The sequence below is a fragment of the Anabrus simplex genome, chromosome 7 (genome assembly GCF_040414725.1).
Source record: "Anabrus simplex isolate iqAnaSimp1 chromosome 7, ASM4041472v1, whole genome shotgun sequence".
Taxonomy (NCBI): Eukaryota; Metazoa; Arthropoda; class Insecta; order Orthoptera; family Tettigoniidae; genus Anabrus; species Anabrus simplex.
Genome location: NC_090271.1, coordinates 4,156,947 through 4,177,208, shown reverse-complemented (window position 1 = coordinate 4,177,208; position 20,262 = coordinate 4,156,947). Strand labels below are relative to the sequence as shown.

The following is a 20,262-nucleotide window of genomic DNA, read 5'->3' as shown; positions in this document are numbered from 1 at the left end:
AGATAAAAGAGAAAGCCACCTGGCCTTAATCTTGCCAGATAACTTAATCAATCTCCCCTACCTCTTTCTCGCTGCAAATTGTTGGATACTTTGTCTTGAGATCTACTTTGAAGAAGCGAGTTTGGCAATGGGCCTTGCTTATTGAAGCAATTGATCACTTTAACATCACTACCAGTGGAAGTCTTTGGCCTAGCTTGAAGTAAGGAGGGCTACGTTGTTTTGTTGCAATGGCAGGCCATGGATAAGAGAAGCCAAGAAGGCCAGCTGGGAACCATCACCTTGTTGAGCAAAGGTCTGGGAAGGTAGGCGCTAGGTGAAGTAGCAAACCTAAAACCAGATGAAGTATCCTTCTCACAATACAGAACTATTCTTCATGGCAACAGAACAAGAATGTTACCTGAAAATTCCTTCCTAAGCCACAGAGTGTACTACAGTATAACCTCGTTAAGACAAAACAGAACATGTTAAGCGAGAAAACGTACTACTGAATATATGTACAAAAACTATGTTGCTCGGAGAACTGATGGTAGGTGGACAAAGCTTGTGCTTGAGTGGTGTCCGAAAGATCATCTGAGAACTAGGAGAAGACCACCGGACAGATGGGATAAATACATCCATAAGATTACTGGGATCAATTGGCAGAACATCGCTCAAGACCGTCCCAGATGGAGAGACCTCATGAAAACCTACCTTGCTTCGGACTTAAAGAGGCCACATCGTAAAAACGATTGAATATGGCTGACAGTGATAGTGATAGTGATCTGCAGGTACAGGGAAAACTATATACCATTTCTAAAGATGAGAGGAAAGTATTAAAAGGTGTGAAAAATACAAGAGAACCAATATATAGGACAGAGCTAGGCTCGGATGGGAACCGACCATACGGAGGCGCACTAAATTTGAGGGCTCTCTTTTGAAAGGAATTTCATTAGAATTTTTCTAGAGTTGATGTTAAGGTCCCACTTTCCTATTCCGAGGCCAAAGTTCAAATCTCCCTCAGTCAGTGCATTGAAGCTACCGGCTATCAGCACCATAATATGTCAAATTTCAAGAAATATCATTCAGAATCAAATTTCAATATGTGAAGAATTTTTTATAAGAAAGTGGTGGACTGTTTTTGGAAAAATAGTGTGTATTGTTTTTACTGCTTTTTGAACATTTCAGAAAGGACATGGGTTCATTATGGTACTACTCACAGATAATGAAATTCGCACAGGTAATACAGTCCTATGGTTTTTCACACACAGCAGCGCCATTTACAGGCAACAAACCTATGATTTTCATCACATAAGTGTACTAACCACAGGGACTCGTACTATCCCATGGTGTTCCTTATATAGTGGGTACTAATCATAGGCAAGTCAGAACCCTGGTGTCGCTCAAATAGTGCTACTAACCACAGGTACTGTAAAAGCCTGACCGCACGGTGCTCCTGATTGCTACTAATCAAAAACATATTGGGTACCTAACATAGTGGTACTACACGCAAGTAATAGCGACCCATGGTGTTCCCCGCGTGGTGGTACTAATCACAAGTAGTTTCATGGTTCTAATCTAATCATCCCTTGGTCGCCCCTTTTAGTCGCCTCTCACGACAGGCAGAGGATACCGTGGGTGTATTATTCGTCTGCCTCCCCCACCCACAGGGGGTGTGTGTTTGGTCCGCGAGAGGTATTTTATTTCTCTCAAGTCCGCCGGCAAGCCGGTTAGGACCCCCCTATCCACCACCTGGGATGAGCCACGTGGGAGTATCACCTCTCCCCCTGCTACGCCTGCGTAGCAGGTTCGTGGATGCATAAATGAAAGATCAAGCCATTTCACAGCAGTCCATTTCACATCTTGTTTATATGTCTAATTTCAGTCTTTGAATAATAACCTATTAAATAATTCTTCATTCATTTATCCAGAATTGCTTTAGTAACTTCGAAGTTAATATCTCAATAACACTTTCCTTCTAGACGTAATTTATCCATTTCCGTATATACATTTCCATTGATATTTGAATTTAGAACGATTTTTTCAGGTCAAGTCACTAGGAGTGCCATCGTCGAATTGTCTCCCATTTTAGCAAGGCTAAATCCGTAAGTGTCGTGTATTGTCTGTACTGTATTTGCTACAGGTGAACACAATTGGGTAGGGGAGTTTTAAACAAAACTGCATGCTCCCTTGCCTTCTGCAAATCAAATCGAGAAGTGAATTATTCATTTATATGGTAGGCCTTCCTTACTAATGCTAGTTACACAGGAGTTGGAGAAGGGCCCCATTCTTACTGCCAGTCAAAGTCGGTGTGGGGAGTACTGATTACAATAGCACACACACCCTTTCTCGATCGCTAAAGATCGACATCAGTGAATATATATAGACTGACATACGAAAGTATATGCATGTATACAATATTGTAGACCTTCATTTACAGGTTAACTGCTGCTAAACAGTACGTCATAGAAAAAAGGATTGTACCATAAGACACCGGATTTAGCGGCCTAAGTGGCTGGCCCTATGATATATCAACTATTCATAGGTCAGATTGAGTTAGAAACGTTGAATAGGGTAACATTTTTGTAAGATTATCTCACATTCCATTACATTTCAGATAATTATGTGACAGCTACATACATAGCATTTGGCTCACATATGGCTAAGGGGGGGCCCATTTTTGTGTAGAGTTTGATGATTCTATCTTTCCTATAAGTGATTGAAAGTATGAATTATGCATGTGAAAAGTCAAAATTTATTTAACATCGAGAAATAGAGAAAAATCAAACATAAAAGGGATACAGATAAGACAAAAATCTTAAGACCAAGGTTGTAGATCACTCCAAATTGAGATTATGCCGTCCGTTATGTGATAGTACTTCCCGAAGGTCTGCACCATCATTAAAATTGCCTCCATATTTCGATGTTCTTCGGGGATAAAAAGCGAAAAATTAAAAGATCTTGGAAGTTTTCGAAACGTTACAGGCTAAATAGTATAACTTTCCCAAATTTCAATTTACTTGTTCGTCTGGCAGATTATGCCGCAATCTGGATTTCAGGTGAGGAGGGTAAAAATGAGGCCTTTCAGGAAACTAAACCAAAAAAATATGCAGATGGTCATTATTACCCCTTAAACGGGTAGCTGTACAAAAATTTCGCCAAAATAGTCAATGTACAGGCACACAGTCGTTATGATTTTATTTATATAGATAGACAAGGAATCTGCTCTATGTACAACACATTTTGGGCTATGTCCGCTGCATTGAACCTGCAAAACCGACCATTCATGATATCTCCCTTATTAATCCTCCTGTCGAAAAAATGCACATGAAAATAAAAAGTTTTAGAAATGGATTTCCATCAAGTTTGGTCGATTTCCAGTCAGGTTGGTCTTGTACTGTATATATTGTGGAAGAGTAAAATCACCATTCCGGTTCCCTATAAACCGCCAGTCCATTCCGGGAACATGAAATGTTATTGACCTTTAAAATCTACCTTTGAACAGGCGGCTGCTAAATATAAAGTTTGGTTCAAATATCTTCAGTAGTTTTTAAGTTGTAAGAAATACGCTTTACACACACCCGCTCAAGTTAAGTCTGGTAGGACTTGTACCAAAAAATGGTCCATTAATGATATCTAGCTTATTAATCCTCGTATCAAAATTATGTACATTATTACACCTGAAACTGATAACCGTACAGAAATTTTGCCAAAATAGTCAATGTACAGACATACTCTAGAAGTGCAGACCTTTATTTCCAGAGTTACTGCTTTGAAAATGTATGACATATCTACCAACGGACTTCAACATCAGATGTCTCTTTCAGTGTTCTACATGGTTGGTCCTGTCCGACTCGTTGGCTGAATGGTCAGCGTACTGGCCTTTGGTTCAGAGGGTCCCGGGTTCAATCCCGGCTGGATCAGGGATTTTAACCGTCATTGGTTAATTCCAGTGGCCTGGGGGCTGGGTGTTTGTGCTGTCCCCAACATCCCTGCAACTCACACACCACACATAACACTATCATCCACCACAATAACACGCAGTTACCTAAACATGGCAGATGCCGCCCACCCTCATCGGAGGGTCTGCCTTACAAGGGCTGCACTCAGCTAGAAATAGCCACACGAAATTATTATGGTTGGTCCTATGACATCATCTTGTATCTCCTATATTTATGGGTGAGATTGAGTTAGACTCTTTGAATGGGGTGAATTTTTGTACAGTTTTCACATATTACTTTATATTTTTGATACTCATGTGACAGCTAGAATCGTAAAATTTGGCTTTCACATGGCCACTGGTCATGTCAATGTGCGTGCCGAATGTCATGATTCAATCTTTCCTCGAAGTGTGCCAAATGATAACATATACGTGTAAAAGTACAAAATTAATTTGAAATTGAGAAATACAGCTCTATTTAACGTAGAAGGGATAGAAATAGGACCAAAGTTGTAGATCTCTCCAAAATGAAATGTGATTGTCCTTTCTGATTTGTGGTACGACTTACCAATTAGCCACCAATTATCCCAAACGAAGGTCTGCACCGTCGTTAAAATTGCATCCATACTTCGATATTTTCCACGGCCAAAAGTTATACATTGGCATAGCTTAGAATATTTCCTCAAAGAAAAGTGTGTCCAGGTTTCGGGATTAGCACTTGCATACATACGGAGTAATTAAGGAAGAAAATAATAAACACAGTTAAGAAAGTTGAAATTAATAGAAAATGGATTATAAATAAGGACAGCCGGATGATGACAAATATGCAAATACCAAGTGAATGTATTGGAAAATCAAATACCCCTCAATAAATTATGCTGGTGAGAGTTATGGATATAATAAAGCAGTAACAGAGGAGAAATTTGGGCACAGGAATTCTTAGGTAAACAGATAAGAAAATGACTAATGGGTATTCTTACTTAAGCTATTCGAGGGGGGTTATAACCTCCAACGATATTCCGCCAATATCCCGCAGAATGGCCAATTGACGCCTCTCTTGCTTTCTACCCAAGGAACAACCACAAATTTATAGGAATGATGAAGAAAAAGGCAATATGTTACTTCCGTGCTGGCAAGCAGTCAGAGACGTTGTCATGATAACCTGTACGTTTGTTGTTGCTCTGTTGGTCACTCAATGCAGAGCATGATACCGGCAGATAATAGTAAATTTCTCCATCATTTGAAGAGTAAAGTAAATTATGAACATAACAAAAGTTGTTTATAATGAAGAGACATTTCACATACGGTCCACGGAGTTTACAGAAAATCAGTTATATAAGAGAAAATGGAGGAAAACCAGAAGGGTTTCAAAGATTTTAAAATGATATGCATATCGAAACCTTCCTCGGGATGAGTATACTCTAAACATGAAGCTTGGTTGAGATCTATCCAGTCGTTTCGCCGTGGTAGTGGAACAAACAGACAAGGAAAAAAAACCACCGATTCGGTCTTAAATTGATCTAAAACAGATAAATAACTGAAAAATTGGCAAAACAAACAAAATTGCAGACAGTGGACCCCCTACAACTTTATTTATATAGATGTATACAACATATGATACAATTAGCAAATGAACTGGCTGATCTCATCTTAAAGTTCCACTTAGTCAAGCTGCTCATCTTCTTTCCCCCAATTTTAATTGGCAAAGGGAAATATACACAAAATTCCTGATTGGTTAATAACTAAGGAAGAAGGAAGCCATAGGAGTGTTGACAACTTTAACACATAAAAAACAATCTACAAAAACTTTAGGAATGCCAACTTCAAAAACTTGAAATTCCCTTAAGAATTAATTGTCATTAATCCTGCCAGACGGGGCACATAAGCCGATAGTAGAGACATCTAAAGTTGAAGGTCCAAGTATCTTGAGTTACATTAGAGATTCCTGGCACAGATGGCCTTCTAGAAGGCATGAAGTTCAACGGGACGGAGCAGGTTTACTCCCAGTATAGACCTCCACCCCCTAAGGTTTTACCACAGTCTGAACAGTTTTGAAATCTTACACCGAAAATTTTTGGAAATATATATATAAGTTGGAAAATATCTTGATAAAGAGTCTGTTCTAATTGGTTTTTTGAAGTAAAGAAATCTTGGTGTTGCTTGCAACGCTGTAGAAGTCTGGTCAGTTCTGCCACTGCCGATGCCAAGATAGGGTGTCCCGGAAACCCCCCCCATGTACCCTCAGATACCTTTTTCCCAGTACATTGAGAGGAGTAGCCAAGGGGATAGTCACCAAGAACGAAGTAGGATAGTTCTGCCCCAATGATGACCGTCCTCAAGTCGGTCGTTAAGGAGACTTGGCCGGAACGAGACAGGCCCATACCCAGCACCGGCATCCCTCCCCAGATGACACGACATGGCCTCAGGTCAAAGTAGGGCACCGTAACAATCGAATTTCTGGGCAACAGTAACTGGCTTATAGACAATGTTGTCTGTGGAGCAGTAAAGGTTGGCGGTTTGAAAGATGAGTGCATGGAATTTCAGGTTCAGGTGTGGAGGCAGGGGCGGTAATGACAGAAAGGAAAAGAAATTATTGAAGGGAACATTTTCACAAAAGGCTTTCAACAAAATGGAAATTAACTATAACTTAAATACCTACAAATATTCACCACCAACAGGGGCAGAAGGCCTCCTTATTTAAACTTTTTTACCCTTACTATTCACCAGCTGATGTACCCATGCTTCGCTATATGATTCTCAGAAAGATTGACTTTGTGGTTTTCCTAACTGAAGTCAACATAGGTCATTACAAAAATGTCACTAGGAATGTAGCCATTAAAAGCAATGTTATCAAATCGCACATTTTATCACTTTTAACGAACAGTACTATGGTGCCAATCTAACAGTCCAAAGTTAGAGAGCTGGAATAACCAGGCCGCAGACTGCCGTGAGCACTACTGTGCCATTATGCCATTAAATATGAACACTGCTCATTCCAATCAGTGTCTCAGAGCAGGGATTGAATAGTTCAAATGCTACGATGAACCAGTGTGTTACGTATCAATAGTATCAGATAATTTACAAACCAGAGAAATGGCATGCTAAAGAAGAAAGTTATCTAACTCCCCAGATACTTACCGTGAATATTCAAACAGGCTGTTACACTCTGTACGACCGCACGAGTTGGCCGTGTGGTTAGGGGTGCGCAGCTGTGAGCTTGCATCCGGGAGATAATGGATTCAAACCCTACTGTCAGCAGCGCTGAAGGTGGTATTCCGTGGTTTCCCCACTTTCACACCAGGCAAATGCTGGGCTGTACCTTAATTAAGGCCAAGGCCGCTTCCTTCACACTCCTAGCCATTTCCTATCCCATCATCGCCATAAGACCTATCTGTGTCAGCGCGACATAAAGCAAATAAATACTCGGTACACAGCAATAATCCTACCTACCAGAGATGAGTGACAAAAGAAGACAAAGCACATCACAACAAACAATGGTCAATGTAATATTATTGTTGATCAATTAGCTTTCTGTATTGTAGGCCTTCACATTTAGTTTTCTTTCAACTCTGTGATTTGTAAAATTATTTATAGCGTAGACTCTAGTTCCTTATTCTCCGACTTTGCATACCGATTTACATTAAATTCTGTTTACCCACTTTCTCGAGACTCAGCGCTGATATGGACTTAGTAACAAAAATCCAAATTCATTAATATCTTTGCGATCATAGCCGGTACAGTAACAATGGATAAGACATAAATGATCGGAAATTTAATACTATATAACGTAAGTTATGTAGTATTTATCAATACGACCTCTAAATTTTAGGCCTTCCCCTTAACTACCATTTCACTCAGTGTGAATAAAATTATTTATAGTCTAGATCAGGGCCTCTCAAATGCCCAAGATCTCACACACGCAAATCGAGGTGCAAGAGCTCCGTGCACTGTGCATCGGTCCCGCTCGGCGTGACTCGGATCAACGCTTCGCCTCTGGGCTACTCGGCTAAGCTTGGCTCAACTCAACTTAGATTTGGAACGCTACAGAACAAGTGAGGAAGAGGGGGACAGCGGGAGCGAACGAGACAGACGTGGGGAAAGAGAGAGACAACGCTGTTGCCCCAAATCGAGGAGTGGGGTCTGCACTCTGGTCAACCAAGCGAAGTCGTCTTTTGCAGCGTGCACAGTGCATGCACCAGGCGCATGCACTCTGAGAGGCCCTGGTCTAGATTATAGAGACTTATTCTCTGACTTTGCATACCGATTTTCATTAAGATAGGACCACTAATAAATATTTGAGAATTAATTTTAGGCCTTCCCCTAAACTACCATTTCACTTAGCGTGAACACAATTATTTACAGCCTAGATTGTAGCACTTTATTTCACGACTTTGCATACCGATTTTCATTAAATTCTCTTCAGCCGTTTTCTCGTGATGCGTGTGCATATATACAGACAGACAAGAGACAGACAAGAGACAGAAATGGCAGAAAATTAAAAAGTGCATTTCCTTGTAACTGTGGACATGACTGATACATAAATGCCGTCCTTTTTAAATTCAAAGCAATGTACAGACAAAACTCTTATTTTATATATATAGATGGTGATAGTGACTACAAAGACAGACACAGTGATTTCATTTTTAATTGTATCACACTGCAAAACTTTTAGACCATGAGGTCCACAACCTCACTATAAACACCTAGTTTCCATTTTATCTCATTTGTTTTCATTCTTTTCTTCACAGGTTTTAACACACTTTTTAGCTTCAATTATGTAAAAATGTTAACTTTTTTCACTGAAGATGTCTCAAACGAGTCATTACTCAATCTAATTATGGAAATGTGTATATATTTGAATTGTTGTTTGTTTTTTTTTTGTTTTTTTTTTTTGTCATGTTTCTTTTGTTTTTCATTTGTTCCTTCTTCATTTCGAATCACCCATCTTTGGGGTATGTCAGGTCAATCCCTTCTCTTTTCTTCTCCCAATAGTTCTTCATTCTAACTGATCTTCTCCTCCTCCTTTCCCTCCTGATATCTGAATCGGTTTTCTGGTGTTGTTCTGAACTTGGAACCTCTTAGTTTTGTCTTTGGTCACGGTTTTGGCTGTACCATTCTTTAACATGAGTTTGGTAATCTTAAGATCTCTCAGATCCTTTTCAACTTCCTTAAACCAATTGGGTTTAGTCTTTTTTTGTAAAAGAAGTCAAAGATCTGTTTAGTTAATCTGTCAGGATTCATTTGGAGTATGTGTCCATAGAAATCAATCCTCCTTTTCCTCATGGTATCCGAGATTCTCTCCGACCTTACGTAGAGGGATTCGTTTATATAAAATACTTGTTTGTTATTTTGGAATTTGGGACCCATGATCTTCCTCAATATTTTCCTCTCCTTGATTTCCAATTTCTCCATTTGCCCTTTCCTCCCCATGACTAGTGCCTCTGCTGCATAGAGTGCTTCCAGCTTAATTACTGTGTTATAATGCTTTATTTTGGTGTTCCAAGAGAGGGCTTTCTTACTGTATGTGTTTTTGGTTTTCTGGAAAGCTAGTTCTATTTTGGTCCTTCTCGCTTCCGTTGCTTTCCCTTCAAGGTTGTCCCATTCAATCCATTCCCCTAGGTACTTGAAACTTTTCACCACCTCTATTTTTTGAACTCCTACTTCAATTCTCTTAGAAGTGTCAAGAATATTCGTCATGATCTTTGTCTTTTCTAAAGAAATCTTAAGTCTTCTCTTCCCCGCCTGCTCTTGTAATTCGGTGATTTGTTGTTTTGCTTCCTCCCACGTTTCTGCGAGCAGCGCCAAGTCGTCAGCAAATGCCAATGTTTTTTGTTCCAAGTCTTATTCCCCCTCTCCTTCTCGCATTCCATTCCCTCACAACTTTTTCAAGTGCACTGTTGAACAACACAGGGGAGAGACCATCCCCTTGTCGGACCCCTGTTCTGACCTCAAAAGGTTCTGATAATTCGTCCATGAATCTGACTTTAGAGGACGTATTCGTGAGCGTCTCCTTGATGATGTTTATCCAAGCCATACTCCTCCAAAATATTGAACGACGACTCTCTGTCTATGGAATTGTAAGCTTCTTGGAAGTCTATAAAAGTCACTATAAAAGATTTCACCCTCTGCTTCTGGTATGCTAAAATGTTTCGGAAGTTTAAGATCTGTTCAGGGCAAGATCTACCGGGCGAGTTGGCCGTGTGCGTAGAGGCGCGCGGCTGTGAGCTTGCATCCGGGAGATAGTAGGTTCGAATCCCACTATCGGCAGCCCTGAAGATGGTTTTCCGTGGTTTCCCATTTTCACACCAGGCAAATGCTGGGGCTGTACCTTAATTAAGGCCACGGCCACTTCCAACTCCTAGGCCTTTCCTATCCCATCGTCGCCATAAGACCTATCTGTGTCGGTGCGACGTAAAGCCCCTAGCAAAAAAAAAAAAAAAAAGGGCAAGATCTTCCTTTCCTAAACCCTGCTTGATACTCCCCAAGTTGGCGATCCAACTGAGGTTCAGCTCTTTGCAGTAATGCTCTGGACAATGGGTCATATGAATAAACCGGAGACATATCTCTTGTCTCATAAATATTAAGACATGTCTCAAATGTATATGAATAAAAAAAGCGATGTCTCAGCAGTGACCTTTGTTCCTTGAGACACAGCTCGTTAGCGGATTCTATCGGAGACACATCTCCAAATTTATATGAATAAACTGGAGTTTAGTCTCTCTGAATGGAGACTGGTCTCAGAATTTCTTGAGACTGCCCAGAAGGTGACTCAAGGCGATAGAATCAGGCTGAAAACGTGATGGCAGAGTTTATGATGGTTTTACAACGGAGAAGAAAAATTTATAAAGCACGAAGAGATTCTCTCGAACATGATTATAAAGATCTCTACCGTTTCCGGAAAGAAAATGTGGAACGGTGAGCACAACATTTTCTGGAGCCAATATATGAGACATTCATATAACAATAATAAAGGTGATGACGACGATGACGATGATAGCCATTAGCGATAGGATTTACATGCATCATAAAGTCTAAAATGTTCAAAATCAAATTTTATTTTTTTATTTTTAGAACTATTTGATTCTTTCCAGTGACGACAGAACAGAGAGATGGAAAGCAGCAACTTACACATCAAATGTCAACAAACTGAGGAGGAAAATGAGGAGGAGAATCTTCCTGTGGAGGATTCTTCTTCCCACAATATGCAAAACCGTGCAACAAATAATTCTGAAAATTTTCTTAGTAATTATTAAATTAATTTAATTATTCTTAATCTATTCCACATTTGTGATTTTTTCTGTACAATGACATTTTTTCTATTCACAAAATACGACTAACATTTTATAAATAAAATTAATTCACAATCATGGAAAAGGCCGAAACAAAACATAGCCATGTTAAGATATGACTTACAATTATTCAAGGCTTTCATTATTCACTTCGTCCTGCTCCTTAGCTGAATGGTCAGTGTAGTACTCTTCGGTTCAGGGGGCCCCCGCAGGTTCAATTTTTCTCTCATCATGGTTCTTCGCTCTTATGTCCACTTAGCTCCTGTCTTCTTCTTGTGGTTTCTCTCTGACTCTACTTCCCACTTGTTGATTTTCGTTCTGTAGCAGGTTCAGTCAGCGATGTCGGCCACTTTGATTCCCGATTTTTCCAGGTCTTGGCGGATTTCCGTTGTCCACCTATTTGTTTTGATGTTTCTGTTGCCTCAAGTAGATTCTTGTCAGTCTGTTTTCTGGAAGGCGTTTGATGTGCCCGTAAATTTTCAGGCGTCTTTTTCTGATGTCCGCCTCAAGGTTTGAGAGCTCCTCGGTTTTTGTACGAGATTGCAGTCTATATCCTTCGTCAGTCAGTTTTAGTATTACATGTGATAAATACATAAATACATTTTGTATTGATTAGGTGGTAAATTCAATAAATTAACTTATTGATATTATTCCATTCCAGTCGGTTGTAAGCCGAGAATTTTTCTGATGAATTTACGTTCCTCTTTCAGGATGTCTTCGAGTACTGTTTTCCTGTGGAGGTCCAGTGTTTCACTTGCATATAGCATTTCAGGTTTGATCACAGTACTGTAATGTCGAATTTTGGTGAAGACTGAAAGGCATTTTTTGTTGTAAATGTTTTGCGTTCGGCTGAGGGCTCTCTTCATTTTCTGGATACGGACCTCGAGGGCCTTCTGTTCTTTTCCTGTTGGTACTATAACTTCTCCGAGATATCGGAACTCAGTTACTTTTTCGATTGTGCCAAATTTCGTGTTCAATTTCTGGAGGCTGCAGTGGTTGCACATGACTTTGGTTTTTGAGGAGTTTTGTAGGCCGAATTTTTCTGAGCATTTCTTGAGGGTTTCAATTATTATTATTATTATTATTATTATTATTATTATTTTATTTTTTTTGCTAAGGGCTTTACGTCGCACCGACACAGATAGGTCTTATGGCGACGATGGGATAGGAAAGGCCTAGGAGTTGGAAGGAAGCGGCCGTGGCCTTAAGTAAGGTACAGCCCCAGCATTTGCCTGGTGTGAAAATGGGAAACCACGGAAAACCATTTTCAGGGCTGCCGACAGTGGGATTCGAACCTACTATCTCCCGGATGCAAGCTCACAGCCGCGCGCCTCTACACGCACGGCCAACTCGCCCGGTATTATTATTATTATTATTATTATTATTATTATTATTATTATTATTATTATTTATTCACATTTTGATATCTGGAAGGATTTTTCAAGTCTGAAAATTATCGCTCTCTATCACATGTTGGCCAAATGGTATTGAATGAATGTGTGAGTATCTTTGGTTCTGGTGTAAGCTATCCCATTTATGTTTACTTCAAGTGCCGTAAAATTCCCTGCCCATACCTTTTTCGATTGCACTGTTTCTTAGTTTATTTAAAAGTTTCAACCGGCGGCTCGTGCCCTTGAGAAAAATATGCTGTAACTGGTTTCACAACATTTAACAGATTCGCATAACGACATTATTCGGCCAATGGTTTGCTGCCTCTATGAGTGCTGCTCTTTCTCAACCATCGCATCAAAATCTCACTTGCGCCGAATACTACAAGGGAAGCATTTGGTTTGGATCAGACAGATTTCGATGAAACTTCGATGAATTGCTAAAGTACAGCTGGGTGGTTTGCAGCTGTATTGACCTTGCGCATGCACTGTAGAAATGCACTGATAGTTCTATTTTAAAGAAATGCACTGATAGTTCTATTTTAAAGTTACATTAAACAGTGTGCTTTAGAGTGAAAATTAGATTTTGACAACATAAACAGAATGTCTTGCTCGTCAAACCCATTTTACTAACATGCACAGTATTGACGTCAGAAAAGTTGGATGGCACAGCCACGCGGTAAAATGTTGAAGCTGCAACATAGTGACTGGTGAGGTTTATTTACATGGCGAAGCATTGACGTCGTGATGGAAACAGAAAGAAAATTGTCAAATTTGAGGAGGTACTGCTCTGTATACGGTTGCAAATCGTATAAAACGGATGCAAAATCTCTTCACTACTTTCCTGTACAAAAAGTTCAGAGAGAAAGATGGTCTTCCGCGCTGTCAATTGGAAAACGCGTTACGCGATACATGACAGTGTGCAGTCTGCATTCCCGTGAAGACGACTTCTTTCTACAGCGTAGGTACCGGTACTGTTTATTCTACTCATTGATAGTTATTGTCTCTAATTTGTATTCACAAAGATTTAGCTACATCAAAAACACTGATAAACTTGTAGCCTAATACTTCTGTGCCCCACATAGAATGTAATCCGTTCTTTGTAAACTTCTTCATATGTGTAACAGCAAACAGTATATTAACTATCTACGTGTGAGTAATATCTTTAACTGGTAGTAAGTAAGCACTGCATTTAAATTGCCTATAAAATACTTCTGTCAATGAAAGAAAATATGTAGTATTTTGTTTATTTATTATTTATTTATTTATTCCTGACTTACATTTGTGGCGAAGTTAGGGCTCACGGCCCTCTCTTACACTTAACCACTATAAATAGAATTTAAAAATGTAAACATAAAAGTAAGACATAGAAATTCTAAAAAGAAATAATACTACACACGGATAATTCTAAGACTACCGGTAAGTTAGGCCTACCTATCAGTACAGCAATTAGTGTGATAATTACTAATAATAATAATCATAACAATATTAATAATAATAACAATGTTAATATTAATAATAATAATAATAGTAAATGAAGAAAACCCATTCACACAACACACACACAATGACTCACACAACTCAGTTTTATGTTACCAGGAAAAACTTTCTGCAGGCAGATTTGAATTTATGAGAGGAAGTAAGGTGCCGAATGTCCATTGGGAGTGTATTCCAGAGTCTCGATGCGGTAACTAAAAAGGATTGATTGTAGGAATTGGTTCGACTTAGTGGAATTTCAAGTAAGGAACCAGAACGGGTACTAATTTCATGGAATGAGGAAAGGAAACGAAAATTAGAAGAGAGGTAAGTAGGAGTGTTCGTCGAGAGCACTTGGTAAACAAGTGTCATTAGGTGATAATTCCTTCGTTCATTTATGCGTAGCCATTCCAATGTTTTGAAATATGGTGTAACATGAGTGTCATGTCGCAGTTGGAAGGCATATCGTATGCATGAGTTTTGTGCTCGCTGAAGTCTCAAAGCTTGTTCAGCATTTAGATTGACTAGTACTGTATCACAGTAGTCTAAAATTGGGAATAGTAGTGCTTGGATTAATTTTAATTTAAGTTTTTGAGGAAAAGAATTCTTGTGACGTTTCAGGGGATATAGAGCTGCATGAACCTTTCTACATACATTTGTTACGTGTTCATTCCAGGTCAGATTCTCATTGATAGAGATTCCAAGATTAGTTACATTTTTAAGGTACGGTACAGCAATGTCATTGATTATGATTGGAGGAGGATTGATATTGCTTATTACATGTAATAATTTAGAGTTTCCTATGATAATACTTTGTGTTTTACGAGGATTTAGGAGTAAGTGGTTGTTTTTAGCATAGGCGGTAAGCCTTTTAATATCCGAATTCATGTGCTGAACTGTTTCATGTAAATTGTTTGTAGTGGTGTGTTTGTATATCTGCATATCATCAGCATATAAGTGGTAGTTGCAATACTGAAGTGTGGAAGATATGTCATTAATATGCAAGACGAACAGTAATGGCCCTAGAACAGACCCTTGAGGGACACCGGATGATTTTACAGCCCATTGGGATCTTTGATTGTTTACCACTACGCACTGGCGACGATTTGTAAGGTACGACTTAAAAAAATTAAGGGCTATCGGGCCGATATGCAGAGAGCGTAGCTTGGATAATAGTATGTCTATATTTACCGTGTCGAACGCGCTACTAAAGTCAAGGAGTGTCAGTATCGTCACCTGCCGTTTGTCCATTGCTAGTCTTATGTCATCTGTTACCCGAAGAAGTGCAGTCGTAGTACTGTGTCCCTTTCTGAAGCCAGATTGCAATGGGTCAAAAAGAGAATGCCTGGTTAAGAATTCTACTAGCTGCTCGTGTACAACTCGTTCAAGAACTTTCGAGAGAGGGGGAAGAATCGAAATAGGCCGGTAATCAGATGGCGCATTTGCTGTGGTACCGGTATGCTTTAATATTGGGGTTACTAGAGCATCCTTCCATGCAGTTGGAAACGTCCCGGTGGTGAGACAATGGTTTACAATGTGGGTAATAATTGGTAGGACCGCGCCAATAATGTTTTTTATAAAGCCTATTGGGATGTTATCTGCTCCTTTAGCTTGTGACTTAACTGAATTTAAAATACGCTTTACATCATTTACACTGACAGAGTGAAAAGAGAAATTATTTTCGTTTTCTGTAAGGTCACTGATTATTTTATTTAGATTGATATGATTTTGAGGTTGAGATTCCTTTATTGGGTTAGTTACGAAGTGAGAGTTAAGTGTATCGAGAGATATAGTTGGTATATGTGGCTCTTTGCATTTTCCAACACCCATAGCTCGAAGTTCATTCCAGGTTTCACGTGCATTTAAATTCCGTGTTACATTTTTAATGTGATTAAATTTGCTATTGCGAATTAATTGCTTTGTTCTGTTACGTAAAAGACGATATTGTTCGAAATCTAATTCATTATTTGTTTCCTTGTATCGGCGGAACATTGCGTCACGGCGAGCCATTGTTGCTTTTATATCGTTTGTTAACCAAGGTGCAGGCGAGCGAGTGACTCTAGCTTGCCTAACTGGAGCATGTTTGTCATATAGTCCTATGAGTAGAGAGTTAAATCTTCTCACTTTCATGTCTGTGTCCTGCACCTGCTTTATATCTTCCCAAGGTAAATTGTACGCATCACTTTGGAGTTGTTGAAGATCGATATTTTTCAGATCCCTATAACTAATGTATTTAGCTCTGTATTTTGGTACACGTAGAGAGTAGCACAGGTAAATTAAGTCATGAGTTGATATGCCAGGTACAGGAAATTGACCGTACTTCAGAACTTTATGCGGGTTATTTGTAACTAGGAGGTCAATTCCAGTATGGCTTGTGTATTTAAGTGTATGAACATGATTCGTTGCATCAAGCGGTAAGATCGTCATGTCGACGGAGGTAAGTAGGTTGCTGATTCGTTCTGATTTGCCAGTCGGGGCTAAGATATTTGAGTTAAAGTCACCAAGAAGTAGTATATGCTCGTAGGTTGGTACTAGTTTGAGAAGGTCAGATTCAAGGTCAGAGATATTAGTAACATTCGGTGGTTTATAGACAACTCCTACCAATACTTTTTGACAGTTAATTATGGTCTCAGCAAACATATATTCTGTATGTGGAGTGATGCCAGATGATGATCTGATAATTATTCTACATTTAATATCATCTCTACAATAAACTGCTACACCTCCACCACGTCTGGCAGTGCGATCATGCCGATAGAGAGTATATCCTTCTAGATTTACAAGGTTAGAGCTAATTTTATCGGATAACCAGGTTTCAGTAATACACATAATATGCATGTTACAGGTTGATATTATCGAACGAACTTCATCTATGTGACTGAGGAGTGAGAGAGAATTGATATGGCAACATTGTAGACTTCGCGAGAACTGAGACAGAGATTGTTTCAATAACAGTTCAGTAGGCTGAGGGTTGGGGACAGTTGGTGAAGGTACACGAGGGTTATTTTCGTCTTGGAATACACTCGGATCAATGACACTCAGGAATGCCTCATCTACCATAACAGTAGTTTTAAGTACACCAGCTGCTGACATGTTTAAAGAGTAGGTTACTCATTCCTGGAACAAACACTGATAGCACACACACACTGACAGACACACGCAGATAATTAAATTCACATAGCATATGTTTGAACATTTCAATAGAAAAATAAGTAATAATAATAATTAAATAAGGATACTAATAAAATTACACTAATATACAGTTGAAGAGTTAGTCTAGAGTAGCATTTAGCTAAGGTGCTGTGCTCCAGGCTTTAAGTGCACCTGCCGGCGAGAATTTCAGAAATAAGTAGAAGAGAAAGAGTTTGTACGTGTGGGTAGAACTGGTGAATGCTATACGACTATTTTACGAATTTGTTACAAATGAAGAAATAGTTGAGGAACTAGAAAGCTATTTCACAGTAGAATCTACATACACATGATGAGATACTACACTATGGTATTGCTCATTTATTTGAGAGCGTTCAGTTCATCCATTGTTCGAATTACGTGATTTCGAATTAACCGCCAATCCGCAATTCAGAAGTACCATCATAAATTAGCCGTCATAAATTAGCCTTTTTTTTTTTTTTTTTTTGCTATATGTTTTACGTCACATCGACACAGAAAGGTCTTATGGCGACGATGGGACAGGAAAGGTCTAGGAATGGGAAGGAAGCGGCCGTGGCCTTAATTAAGGTACAGCCCCAGCATTTGGGAAACCACGGAAAACCATCTTCAGGGCTGCCGACAGTGGGGTTCGAACCCACTATCTCCCGGATGCGAGCTCACAGCTGCACGCTCCTAACCGCACGGCCAACTCGCCCGGTCATCATAAATTAGAAGCCATAACCTAATTATTTGGTAGAATTGGATAAACCAAGTACAGTAAAACCTCGTTAATTCGAAGTCGTTGGGACTCAAAAATCGGACTTCGAATTACGTGATTTCGAATTAACCGCCAATCCGCAATTCAGAAGTACCAACCCTTGCCGCGTTATAAAATATTCTAAGGCCCGTTACTGCATGCATTTACCCTTGATTCACAGTTTATACCTTTCAAATGCCATGAAAAAGGAACTATTTCCAAAATGTATCCAAGAAGGTGCATTTACAGTATTCAAATAATACACTCGGATATCTCACTGGTAAACATAACCTCACGCAACGAAAGAAAGAAAGAAAAAAAAAAAAAAAGCACGATTCAAAGACGAGGAGAAATCTATGCTCGCTCCCATGTGCAAGTGCTTTATTGATTGGATTACTATACTGTATGCATTTTAGATGCCTTGTATTTACACAGAAAGTACCCGATGCCCTTAAAATCGAACTTTCCTATGACTCTATCCTTGTACGATTTCCCGCCGTGGCACTTCTCTCGTACTTCAGAAATGTAAACACTTGCCGCGTCACGAAGTATTCTAAGACCCATTAATACATGCAATCACCTCGATTCACAGTTTAAACCTTTCTAATGCCATGGAAAAAACTATTTCCGAAATGTATCCAACAAGGTGCATTTACAATGTTCAAATAATGCACTTGGATAAATCGCTGACAAACATAACCTCACGCAACGAAAGAAAAAAAGTCGCACAATTCAAAGACGAGGATAAATTATGCCGGTTCCCCTGTGCAAATGCATTATTTTTTGGATTTCTTTACTGTTTGCATTTTTATTATACATGCTTTGTACTGGCATGGAAAGTGCCCGACGCTCTTAAAACATCGTGGCTTATCGAAGTTTCCTATGACGAGGGGATAAAGTATATCGCTTCCGTGTGCATTGCAACGTACTACTATGACCCCCATCCCTCACACTACGATTTCCCGGGTGGCAGTTTCTCCTTTAAAACCATAAGACCGTTTGGGCTCGCATTGAAATAAAACAATGCAGTTTCACCGGCAATGTCAATGTTGTTCGGTGCCTACGAATTTATTATATGAGCCACGTTTCTTCGTCAACTGTCGGTATCGCCAGTGTTCGCGGATTCTGTTTTCCCGCAAACTGACTGTTGCGTGATATTACGGTGTTCCTTAAAAGGTTGAACACAAAAGAATTCCGATTTCATTCAACTTAGCAATCATGAAGCGCACTGTAGACCCACCGAAGTGAGTGTAAGGCCGCGTGCACACCGAGCGCGCTTCGCATAGTGTGTCGCGTGTTGCTCAACGTTAAGCGTCACGCTAAACATAACCAGAGCTTTGTTCGTAATCCAGGTGTTCACACCGCCCGCGCTCTGCTGCGCTGAACGCCTGTCTTACAGCTAAGCGAAGCGCTAGACAACGCGCAGTGTTGGTTAATTGCTTAGCGTTACCTAGCTGGTTCTGAATCTATGGAAGAAGAATTTATTCATGCAGTGTTTCAAAGAGAAGAAATATGGAACCCAAAACACAAAAACTATTAAAATGTAACTGTTTTGCAAAATAAGTGGACTTAAGTATCTACAACAGTTGTATCGCATTCCTACAGTAAACATATACAGTAATATTACTTCTACTGTCACACTTTACTGGGCTTAACATTGTGACAGGATGAAATTGGGTATGGATTTTAGTGTTGGAAGTGTCCGAGGAGAAGTTCGGCTTGCCAGGTGCAGGTCTTTTGAATTGACGCCCGTAGATGACCTGCATCATGATGAGGATGAAATGATTATAATTACATACACCCAGCCCCCTTGCCAATACAATTTACTAATTATGATTACAATTCCCGACTCTGCCGGGAATCGAATCCGGGACTCTGTGACCAAAGGCCAGTACGGTAACCATTTAGCCATGTAGCCGGACACTTTGTGAACAAGTGCAAATAATCTCCCAGACTCTCTCATATCGGTTTATAATTTTGCCAATGGAGGGTGGTAACATGAAGAATATCACTCTGCAGGCTAGTAGTGGGCTTGGAAGTAAATATTTCTGTTTATTAATTATATTTGTCGCACATTTACTCCACTTTTGTTACGATGATTAATTGTGTATGCTAACTGTAACAATATTGCAAAATACTATTTATAATTATTATATAAAGAGCGTGATTTAGCCGGAAATTTAATTTCCACGTGTTTGCTGCACGGTGCTCCTAGATAATTCGGAAAATTGAATTTCTCCCAATACTTCTCTGCCACTTGACGCCATATTTAAGTTGCAGGGTTTG

General features: G+C 39.5%; 1 protein-coding gene across 5 annotated transcripts in view; it reads right to left on the bottom strand.

Moving 5' to 3' along the window:
* Noc3 (Nucleolar complex protein 3) overlaps window positions 1-20,262 on the bottom strand; it is a 504,473-nt gene that overhangs the window by 359,530 nt on the left and 124,681 nt on the right. The window lies entirely within an intron of this gene.